Source organism: Balaenoptera ricei, chromosome 8, assembly GCF_028023285.1.
Source record: "Balaenoptera ricei isolate mBalRic1 chromosome 8, mBalRic1.hap2, whole genome shotgun sequence".
Lineage (NCBI taxonomy): Eukaryota > Metazoa > Chordata > Mammalia > Artiodactyla > Balaenopteridae > Balaenoptera > Balaenoptera ricei.
Genome location: NC_082646.1, coordinates 24,028,647 through 24,040,046, shown reverse-complemented (window position 1 = coordinate 24,040,046; position 11,400 = coordinate 24,028,647). Strand labels below are relative to the sequence as shown.

Genomic DNA, 11,400 nt, shown 5'->3' with positions numbered 1-11,400 from the left:
CCTCGGTGCATGGCGTGGGGCGCCGTGGCTGCACGCATCTTGATGGCCGGGATCAGACCCAGCTCTGCCACCAACTGGCTGTGTCCCCGGAGGCCGGTCACTGGACCCCATTGTCCCTGTTCACCATCTGCAACGTGCGTGACCCGAGGACCCCCTCACAGGTGGTCGTGAGGGCTGACCGAGTCGGTTTGTGTGGAGGACAGAGAACAGTGAGGCCAGCAGGTGCGGAAAGAGCTTGTCACTCATGGTTCTGGGCAGGGGCACGCCTTGTCACCTAGGGCCTCCCAGGAGCACGAGGGTTCGGCAGGAATGAGGGGAGGGGTGGCTGGGGACTGGAGCCTGAGGTGTGGGTCCCCGGGAAGGAGCAGGCTCAGGATTGGCTAGAATGAGCCCGGGGCTCCGGGCCTCTCCGGGGTGATGAGGGCAGGGGGACGGTGGCCCCGAGTGTGGGAGCCCCGTACAGAAGGGGCTGGGGTGCAGCCCTGCGCTGGCTGGTTTGCGTCAGAAAGTGACAGACGCGGTGAACGCGGGTACCAGGCCCGACCCGGGGCTCAGCGACAGTTCTTGTTCCTCAACACAAACGCTGTCCCGCTTCGGCCGGTGCTGTGCCTTGCGGTGGAGGAAAGCGGGACTCAGAGGACTGTGGGACTCCGGCATCCAGGGTGGGGCCCGGGCACGTGGGCCCCGAAGTCCACCGGAGCGGCGGGCACATGGAGCTTCGAGGCTGGGGGAGGTGAGGGTGTGGACAGTGGGGCTGCGCAGACCGCCTTGACACTTGAGAACCGCTGGCCCGAGGGACCACGGGGACGCCCGTGGAGGGGGGCGCCCAGGAGAGGCGGCCTGCTGGCGCGGGGCGGGGTCCTGAGTGCCGCCCCGCCCTCCCAGGGCGCCCTGTGCTCCTGCCCAGTCGTGGCCGGTGGGGCCGTGAGGCTGCAGGGAGGCCAGTGCCCGGCACGGCGCCTGCTGCCCGCAGAGGCCCGGTGTCCCTCAGGCTGCTTCTGAGCCAGGCGTGCCCGACGAGCCCCTGCGCCTGGCAGAGCCAGCGGGCACGCTCCCCCAGCGCCCCTCCTGTCCTCGGACAGGCACGTCTGCTCAGCCGGGGAGCGGGGCCGGAGGCGCTGAGTCCTGGGCCGGGCAGGGGGTGCAGCCTGGGCAGGTCCTTGAGGCGCCCTGCCTGCTGCTGGCCCGGCAGGGGCCCCGGGGAACCGGCACCTTCCTCTGCGCCCCACGTCGCTCCCTCCCCCAGGCTGGTCCATTTCTACCTGTTTCTGCAAACCAGATAGACCCTGAAGGGACAGAAACTTAGCTCCGTTGAAACGGCTGAAGCTTAGGCTGTCACCTTGGGGTAACCTCCTGAGGAGGGTCCTAACAGTTAGGACCCGAGGCCCTTTCTTTCCCATCTCCCTCCTCTCGTCCGCCTCATCCGCCTTTTCTCCTTGAACCCCCCTCCGTGCCCCCGCCCCGTTTTTACGGCCATCTTCTTCCTTCAGAAAATCAAGAGCATCAAGAAGAAGCTGAGGACTTCCCTATTAGCGCAGTGGTTAAGAATCCGCCTGCCCATGCAGGAGACATGGGTTTGAGCCCTGGTCCGGGAAGATCCCACATGCCACGGAGCAGCTAAGCCCGTGCGCCACAGCTATTGATCCAGCGCTCTAGAGCCCGTGAGCCGCAATTACTGAGCCTGTTTGCCACAACTGCTGAAGCCCGTGCGCCTAGAGCCCATGCTCCGCAACAAGAGAAGCCACTACAATGAGAAACCTGCTCGCCACAACTGGAGAAAACCCGTGTGCAGCAACGAAGACCCAATGCAGCCACAAATAAATTAATTAATTTTTTAATTTTTAAAAGATAATAATAGTAAACATCACACTTTAGCTGGGCAGGAGTCAGAGTTTTATTATCAGTCTAGGCAAGACCAAAAATTCAAAGCAAATTCAATTTTGCTTAAGGGAACATTGTAAGGTAACAATTCTTCATATTACATGCCTCATAGGACCCATTTCAAACCATAGAGAATGACACCTTTATGTGTCACTGTCCCAGGAGACAAACAAATGTGAAGAGCTAAAACATTTAAAAGTGCACCAAGCTTCGGAAGTCTCAAACAAAACTTGAATTTTCTGTACATACTCCTGTCAAATGAAGTTATTTCCTGTACACCACTCCTCTTGCAAAGTGGTCCTCTATTTCCTTTCATTTGACCTAGATCGGCTAGGAGACCTAGAGAAAGATCGGGACAGCTTGTGATTTCTTTCCTGGGACAGGGATCTCTCTCTTCTCCTGTATCTAGAAAGGGACCTGCTCTGGCTGAGGGAGAAGCTTCTCCGTCTCGGAGATGTGTGGCGAGGTGAAGGACTCCTCCTCCGGTAATCATCTCGAGGGCGACGACCTCAAGAAGGAGGCGGTCACGATTTCGACTTCTCTTTTCCCCATTCGACAGGTCCACTCTTACTCGGCAGCCACATAGTGTTCTCCCATCTAGTTCTCGGACAGCATCGGCTGCATCTCGGGGGTCTTCACGTTCAACAAGAGCGAAGCCGGGAGGGTTTTTAGCAACCCACACACTTCAGAGTGGTCCATAATAGCCTAAAGCTCGTTCCAATACAGTCTTGTTACCACTGTTTCCAAGATTCCCTACATAAACTTGACAGTCCAACGGACAGGAATCACGATGCAAGACCCTCATGGCTCCTGGGTTTCACGGGCCACGGGGTGATCCCGGACCTCTAGAATCTGGCAGCTGAATCTGCTCGCACAAGCTGTCCTGTGGGGATGCTTTTCCCCCTATGTGTCCAGCCCAGGGCCCTACTGGCTTGGCCCGGCCTCCCGGGTGAGAGGGTGAAGCCCAGCTCCCTGGAGCAGACACTCAGAGCCCTGTTGACCGGACTCACGGGGCTGCGGCAGCGGCTGGACATGTGTGGCCAGCCTGGTGGTGTTTAGCCCCGTCTGCAGTTCCAGTTCCAGCTGAGAAAGAGCCTCGCTCTGTAATTTTCTCCTGGTTATGTAAGGATCCCCGGTGTCATTTGACAGAAATGTAGATGGTGTGTTCTTTCTCTGTTTTCTCCCTGCTTCCTCTCCTCTCTGTCTCTGTCTGTCTCTCTCTGTCCCTCTCCCTCTCTGCCTCTCCTTCCCTGCTGCTCCCACTCCTTCCTGAGAGAGGATAGACAGAGTGTGAGAGAGGGAGACTCAGAGGGAGAGGGAGGGAGAGGGAGGGAGAGGGAGGGAGGGAGAGGGAGAGAGGGAGAGGGAAGAGGGAGAGGAAGGAGGGAGAGGGAAGAGGGAGAGGGAAGAGGGAGAGGGAAGAGGGAGAGGAAAGAGGGAGAGGGGGAGAGGGAGAGGGAAGAGGGAGAGGGGGAGAGGGAGAGGGAGAGAGGGAGAGGGAAGAGGGAGAGGAAAGAGGGAGAGGGAAGAGGGAGAGGGAAGAGGGAGAGGGAGAGGGGGAGAGGGAGAGGGAAGAGGGAGAGGGAAGAGGGAGAGGGAAGAGGGAGAGGGAAGAGGGAGAGGGGGAGAGGGAAGAGGGAGAGGGAAGAGGGAAGAGGGAGAGGGAAGAGGGAGAGGGAAGAGGGAAGAGGGAGAGGGAAGAGGGAGAGGAAAGAGGGAGAGGGGGAGAGGGAGAGGGAAGAGGGAGAGGGGGAGAGGGAGAGGGAGAGGGGGAGAGGGAGAGAGGGAGAGGGAGGGAGGGAGAGGAGAGGGAGAGAGGGAGATGGAGGGAGGTCTCTTCCTCCCTCCCTCTCCCTCTCTCCTCCTTCTCTCCCTCCCTCCCTCACCCTCTCTCCCTCTCCCTCCATCACCCTCCCTCCCTCTCCCTCTCCCCCTCTCCCTCCTTCCTCTCCCTCTTTCCTCTGCCTCTTTCCTCTGCCTCTTTCCTCTCCCTCTAGAGACGGAGGGAGAGGGAGAGGGGGGAGAGAGAGAGGGAGGGAGAGGGAGTGAGGGAGAGGGAGAGTGAGAGAGAGAGGGAGGGAAACAGGGAGAGAGAGGGAAGGAGACTTTTCTCCTTCCCTCTCTCTCCCTGTTTCCCTCCCTCTCTCCCTCTCCCTCTCTCCCCCCTCCCTCTCCCTCTCTGCCCCCTCCCCCCTCCCTCTCCCTGTCTCCCTCTCCCTCATCTCTGCCTCTCCCTCTGTGTCTCCCTCTCTGGGAGGGAGTGAGGAGATGGAGAGACGGAGGGAGAGGGAGAGTTGGAGGGCGAGGGAGAGGGAGGAGAGGGAGAGAGGGATAGAGGGAGGGAGAGACGTCTCTCTCTCCCTCCCTCTATCCCTCTCCCTATCCTTCTCCCACCTCCCTCTCCCTCTCCCACCTCCCCTCTCCCTCCCTCTCTCTCCCTCTCCCCCCACCTCCTTCCCTCTCTGGAGAGGGAAGGAGGTGGGGGGAGAGGGAGAGAGAGGGAGGGAGGGGGGAAGGAGAGGGAGGGAGAGGGAGAGAGGGAGGGAGAGAGGGAGAGGGAGGGAGAGAGGGAGAGGGAAAGAGGTAGAGGGAGAGAGGGACAGGGAAAGTGGGACAGGAAAGTGGGAGGGAGAGAGGGAGAGGGAGAGAGGGAGAGGGAAAGGGGGAGAGGGAGAGAGGGACAGGGAAAGAGGGAGAGGGAGAGAGGGAGGGAGAGAGGGACAGGGAGAGAGGGAAGGAGAGGGGGAGAGGAAGGGACAGAGAGAGGCAGAGGAAGAGATGGAGGGAGAGGGAGAGTGAGAGGCAGGGAGGGAGAGGGAGGGAGGAACAGAGGGAGAAGGACTGAGGAGGGGGGCTCCCTCCCCCTCCCATGCTCTCCCCACTGCTTTCTCTTTCTTCTGCTTCAACAGACACCAGGCACCTTTTAGATCAGCTCTGAAGTCAACGTTGATGCTTGGACGGCCTGACCTCCCTGCTGCCTTCCAGCCCTGGACCACAGCTGGGAGATGAAGTCTACGGGGCCCTGGGCAGCGGGCTGCACAGGCCCCTTCTCTGATGCCCAATCTCTCCTCGTTTACGAGGCAGCCGCCAGCTCCCCTCCCTGACTCCCCAAGATTTTGGGCCTTTTTAATATGTGTCCATAATGCCATGAGCTACTATTTAACTTTTCTACGAGGACCCATTTCCCGAAATGCAGTGGTTTTCGGCCTTGGCTGCACTAGAGAACCCCCAGGGAAGGGAGAGAAGTCTCTCCCTCCCTCTCTCTCCCTCTCCCTCCGTATCTCCTTCTGCCTCTCTCCCTCTCCCTCTGGGGTGATGCCCGATGAGCTCAGATTCGCAGATGTTCCCCCCATCCCCTCTCTGTGCCTTGCGTGGGGTCTGGGCCTTCTCACTGTGGCCCGGGTACGGCCTTGACATTCAGACATCGGTTCCTGCAAGGACACTTGCGTTTGGTCCATACCGCGTGTGGCTGCAGCCTGTGCTTCTCCCGTTTAGCATCTTCAGTAGATGGGGGCTGTGCACGAGCCCTTCATCTTCCCCGCAGACACCACTGGTGCTTGCTCGGCCTCGCGGGTGATGTGGGGGGCACGGGGGACAGTCCTGTGTCCCCACCTTCTTGGGCTGCAGACAGGCCACGTTGGTCCTGTGGTGACTGGGGGCTCCCAGGAGAACCCCACCGCAGAACCGGAGAGGTGGCCCCAGAGAAGGTGGCGTATGCCTGGGGCCGGGCCTCACCAGCCAGCCACGGGCCACCTGCAGTAACAGGCGTCTCGCCGTCCAGGGGCTGGGTGTTCGGGCGCCGTGGGCATGAGCTGCTGTCTGCTCGGCAGCCGAGTTTGTAATGTTGAGCCCGGGGAGGCCCCTGGGTGGCTCCTGGAGAGCCTGGCCGCATTTCTTCCTGCCCTTGGCCTTAGAGCCCATCACGGTTCACGCCGTTTCTGGTTCCAAAAGGACCTGTGTTAAGAAAGACCACGTGTTAGGACAGCACCAAAGTGTCTAGAAATCCGGGCCAGGAGGAGGAGGGAGGGGGATTGGCTGTGCCCGCCAGTGGCCTGAGAGCCCTGCCCGCCTGCAGAGACCTGGCCCGGGGCCCCACGGGGAGGGCATGGCCCACGGTCCCCAGCGCCGGCCGGCTCTGGGTTCCAGGAGAACTGCACGATCCTCGGGGAGCTGGTGAGTCTGCAGGCCCAGAAGTCCTGCCTGCTGGGGTTCAGCACGCGTGCCGACTCCGTGCTGGAGATGAACATGGCCACGACCAGCCAGGTGGTGGCCACTTTCCTAGGTAACCCCGCCTCCACCTGAGTCCCAGTGGGGAGGGCGTCAGGCGGACCTTAACTGGACGTGGTGCTGCCTGAGACCCCACTGTGTCAGCCCTTGGGGGTCATCTTCCCGGACCCTTCATTCTGCCTCGAGGGGCGCAGGGTGGGGCGGCTGGGGGGCCGCCACAGGGACATAGCCGAGCCTCTCCCCTCCGCCCGCAGATGAGCTGGCCCAGAAGCTGAAGCCCCTCGGGGAGCAGGAGCGGCCGTGATCCTGGAGCTAAAGAAGGCCGAGTGCCAGAGGCGGGGCCTGCACTTTGCCGGGCCCATCAATGCCTGGGACCCGCGCTACTACATGAACCAGGGGGAGGAGACGCGCTACCACGTGGACCAGCACCTGCTCAATGAGTCCTTCCCCATGCAGGTGGTCACGCAAGGGCGGCTGGGCATCTCCCAGGAGCTGCTGGGGCTGACCTTCGACCTGGAGGAGGGCGCCAACGTGTGTCACCAAGACGTGAGGCTCTACACGGTCCGGGACGTGGCCTCGGGCAAGGTCATCCATCGGCAAGTTCTACCTGGACCTCTACCCTCGGTGCGTGCGTGCGTGCGTGAACCTGTCGGCCGTGGGCCGGGGCTCCTCTGTGGAAGCTGGGCCTCACCCTGCGTCCCTCCCCAGGGAAGGGAAGTCCGGGCACGCGGCCTGCTTCGGCCTGCAGCTGGGCTGCCTGCAGCAGGATGGGAGGCGCCAGATCGCCATCGCGGCCATGGTGGCCAACTTCACCAAGCCTACGCCCGACCCGCCCTCCCTGCTGCAGCACCATGAGCTGGAGACCTACTTCCACGAGTTCTGGCAAGCGATGCACCAGCTCCGCTCCCAGGTGGGTGCGGGTGCGGGCGCGGGGCTGCGGGCAGGGGCCGGGGAGGGCCCGGGCGCGCGTGGTCCTCAGGCAGACCCTCGCCACGGGATTCTTCCGCTGATGTCACCCCGCACGTGGCGACGCCCTCGGTGTCAGCTTCCATCATCAAAGCCCACGCACTGGGCGCGTAAACAACAGAAATGGATGTCCTCGAGACTCTGGAGGCTGGAAGCCCCAGATCAAGGAGTCACGACTGGTTCCCTGCATGTTAAGTACATGTACTCAAGAGTTGCCTTTAAAAAAGACAAAAGAAAAGAAAGGCACGTTGCATGCAAGTCTGGTGACAGGCGGCGATGAGAACCAGAGGGAAGGCTCTGGGGCCGGGAGCGCCGCGCTCTGTGAGGCCCTGGGGCTGCTGCCAGTCTCAGTGGAGGCTCAGCAAGTCCCAGTGGCTTCCCCACGGCAGGGGGGGGGCGGGGGGGGGGCGAGCTGAGCGTCTGGGCTCAGGACCCACTGCTCGTCGTTCAGTCTTCCTGCGGTCAGCCCTTCGTCCTGAGAGCGATGCTCTCACAGGCTGCACCGGAGCGCGTGGGGACACTTTACTGAGCTGTGCAGCCATCACTACTGCCCTGTTCTGGAACATTTCCATCACCCCAAAAATGTCCCTCACGTCCTTAGTTATCACTCCCTCCCCTCCCCAGCCCCTGACAACCAGGAACCCACTCTCTGACTCCGTGGATCTACCTGTTCTTGACGTTTCCCCTCAGTAGGGTCACACCCTGTGTGTCCTGTGTCTGACTTCTCTCGCTGAGCACCGTGTTCTCAGCGTCCATGCACGTGGCAGCGAGTGTCAGGGCTTCACCCCTTTGCGTGGCTGAGGGCCGGAAAAAAGAAAAAAGAAAAGAAAGGCACGTTGCCTGCGAGTCTGGTGACAGCCGGTGATGAGAAGCAGAGGGAAGGCTCTGGGGCCGGGGGCACCACACCCTGTGAGGCCCTGGCGCTGCTGCCAGTCTCGGTGGGGCACGGGCAGCGCCGTCCCCCAGGGGCTGCGGGACAAGCTCATCAAGTCCCGGCAGGCCAACTCAGGTGCGGCCGGGCCGAGGGAAGGGAAGGGGGTGCCTGGACCGCCCGGCTGGAAAGCGCAGCCTGGACACAGTGACATCCCCCCGTCTCCTTCCTCCCGCCCCCCAGGCCTCTTCAACCTGCGCCAGATCGTCCTGGCCGAGGTGGACCAGGCCCTGCACATGCAGACGCCCGCGGACCCGGCCCAGGAGAATGCCCGCCTCTGCCAGGAGATCCTCGGGGTCCCAGCCACACCAGGTAGCCAAGCGCACGCCGGGCCCACCTTAGCGGTCGGTTGGCGGCTACTGCCCAGGTCAAGAAGATCGTCTGGTGGTGTGTGAAAGGGGACCGACTGACAGGCTCTGGCCGAGGCCCGGTGACCTCTGGCCTCTTCCTGCCTCGGTTCCTTGGCTGGTCCCTCCAGCTGTGGCCCGCGGAGTCCGAGGGTGGGGTGGGCGTATCTGCACGTGCTTTCTGGAAAGCCTGGAAGAGGCAGGAGAGGGCTTCATAGCCCGGACGGAACGCGTCGACAAGGTTTGCCCATGCGTGTCGGTGCGGACACGCGGTTCACTCCCTCGTGAGCGCTTTAACCCGCGCTCTCCCCATGCTGGAGAGCGAGCCCTGACTCATCCCTCGGAGCCTCGGGCAGCTGTCCTTGTAAGAGACTTAGGGGTGAACCCTCGTGAGCTTCAGCAGAAAGTCGGCAAAGATTGATTTGTGTCCCTCCACTGAGTTGCCCGCAAGGTCCCCGTTTTCTACAAGTGTTGGGCCAATACTCCCTCTAGTGGCAGGGGACTCAGACAGGGCTGCTTGAGGCCCCAAGCTCTGGGCTCTGGGGAAGGGGCACGGAGCGGCCAGGGGGCCGGGCAGGAGCCTCTCCGCGTGTGTCTCAGGGACCCACCTGCCTGCGACCTTCGGCCGCCTGGCAGGAAGATACAATGCCCAGTCCTATGGCTACCTGTGCAGCGAGGTGTGCTCCGCGGACACGTTCCACACACGCTTCAAGCAGGAGGGCGTCCTGAGTGGCAAGGTGAGAGGCCGTCCTGCCGCGCAGACCAACACGGAGGTCCTTGGCCTGGGCCTAGATGCTTGTGCCGCCCGCCTGGGCCAGCCAGGCTCTGAGAGCCCTGCCCTGGACCTCCTGCTCCCCTGCCCTTTGTTCAGTCACAGCAGAGGTGGCCACACCCACACCCTCAATGAAGGCGGAGCTCCACCCTCCTGCAGCCCCGCCCCCTCTCGGCAGGTTGCCATGGACTACAGAAGCTGCATTCTGAGGCCAGGTGGCTCCAAGGATGCCAAGGGCATGGTGAAGCTCTTCCTGGCTTGCGACCCCACACAGGATGCCTTCCTCCTGAGCAAAGGGCTGCAGGTTGAGGGCTGCAAGCCGCCGGCCTGCTGACGGCACGGGGTTCTGCCCACCCAGGTGGGCCCGGTGCCTTAGCGCCCCGCCAGGGCGGGGGAGGGGCCGCGTGTCCTCCCAGCCCCTGAGGCCCTGGCGGCTGGCCTCAGCCAAAAGTCTCCACCTGGACGTGTCTGGAGAGCCTGGTGTCAAGGCTCCCCCTTGTTGCACTAATGCAATCCCCTCCTGGGGAGCTTTCCTGCTTACAAAACGGTTCTTTGAAAACGCAGCCATTTATAAAAAGACTCCACTCCTGGTCTCTGCCTGCGGTCCCTTCCACCACAGGAGCGGCATGGGGGCCATCACACTGGGGGGAGTTCTGACCTTGGTCGGGGATCAGCCCTGCGGCCGTTGCAGGCTGCTCTCTGCTGGTGTAGCGTCTGGGTCACTGGGAGATGGCTGAGCTGTGGGGTGAGTTCAGATGGGGATGGCTCCCCCAACCCTGGCCGGCCCGGCTCTCCAGTGAGGGGGTGTCAGGTTCCTGCTGGCCTCTCGCCTGCCCGGCACTGTTTGGCATGGCGGGGGCTGTGATTGGCTGCAGCTGCTTCTGGCGGTGGGCACAGCTGCGGGAAGCCCGGCTGTGGCTGTCCCTATGCCCGTGCCCTGTCCTCCTGCTCACGGCCGGCCGGCTGGATCCCTCCGCTCATCGGCAGCTGGTGAAGTCTGGACCACAGCAAGGGGCCGCCTTCCTGGGTCCTAGCAATTCTGCCCAAAGGCCTTAGGGATGCGGTTTGGCGGCAGTAGGAATTCAGAGAGGGTGCTGCCCCACTGGAGCGCTAGGGTGGGTCTGGACCCGTGCTGCTCCTCTTCCTGTGCACCGAGCCCCCCGATGGTCCCCGTGCAAAAACCAGGTGTGGCGTTGGCACCCCAGCCGTGTGCCGGGCAGTCTGTGGCGGGCGCCACAGGCCTCGGGCTGGTGGGCCACAGGGTTCCTGAGCGGCAGATCAGGACTGAGAGGGTGAGGTCTTTCCCCGGGTCCAGGGCCCAGAATGACGCCGGCTGGAGGCCCCTCCGCTCACCGCCCACACCCCCCCAGCCCCTGCCCTCACGTGAGCCCCCAGGGCTGAGCTCAGGTGTTGCATGCCCAGGCTCTCCGGCAGACCAGCCCGTTCCCACTCCTCCATGGTCACTGAAGGACTTGGAAGCAGGTTGCCCCACAGAGACCGCTGTTCCCCGAGCCCTGGGCAGGGGGCGGGGAGGACGGGCACAGGGCCCTGCAGGGGTGTGGGCGCCGGGGCAGCAGCCGGAGCAGCTCCACACAGTAAGTAAGAGCATCTCACCAAAAACAGTGCGTTTCTCCAGCCGCCCCAGGACCTGGGCTCAGGTCCTGGGGCAGGAAGGGGCAGCAGTGCAGCTGTTAGCTGTCACTGGGGGTCGACTGTGGCCCGGTGCCACCTCTTAGATCCTCCCCCGTCCCCTTCCGGGGTTGCGACCGGACCCCTGCCAATCGGGTTCTCACTCCTCCCCATCCCCTACGCCTGCTCCATGAAGGTGGAAGGAACACATTTTTTAAAAGGTTAGAGCTCGGGCTTCCCTGGTGGCGCAGTGGTTAAGAATCCGCCTCCCAATGCAGGGGACAAGGGTTCAAGCCCTGGTCTGGGAAGTTCTCACACGCTGCGGAGTAACGAAGCCCGTGCGCCACAACTACTGAGCCTGCACTCTAGAGCCCGCGAGCCACAACTACGGATGCTCGCGTGCCTAGAGCCCGTGCTCCGCAACAAGAGAAGCCACCGCCATGAGAAGCCTACGCACCGCAACCAAGAGTAGCCCCCGCTCGCCGCAACTGGAGAAAGCACGCACGCAGCAAGGAAGAGCCAACGGAACCAAAAATAAATAAAATACATAAATAAATTTTTAAAAATCTTATTAAAAATCTCTTATTTAAAATCTATATTAATGAGATTTAAAAAAATAGTCAGTTAGCTACTTAGTTAATTGTGCC

General features: G+C 62.1%; 2 pseudogenes; one reads left to right on the top strand and one right to left on the bottom strand.

Annotated features, from left to right (window-relative positions):
* Positions 1-1,876: 1,876 nt before the first annotated feature.
* LOC132369659 (serine/arginine-rich splicing factor 3-like) lies at positions 1,877-3,606 on the bottom strand (annotated as a pseudogene).
* Positions 3,607-6,126: 2,520 nt separating this feature from the next.
* On the top strand, positions 6,127-9,698 carry LOC132369752 (thimet oligopeptidase-like; annotated as a pseudogene).
* Positions 9,699-11,400: the final 1,702 nt, after the last annotated feature.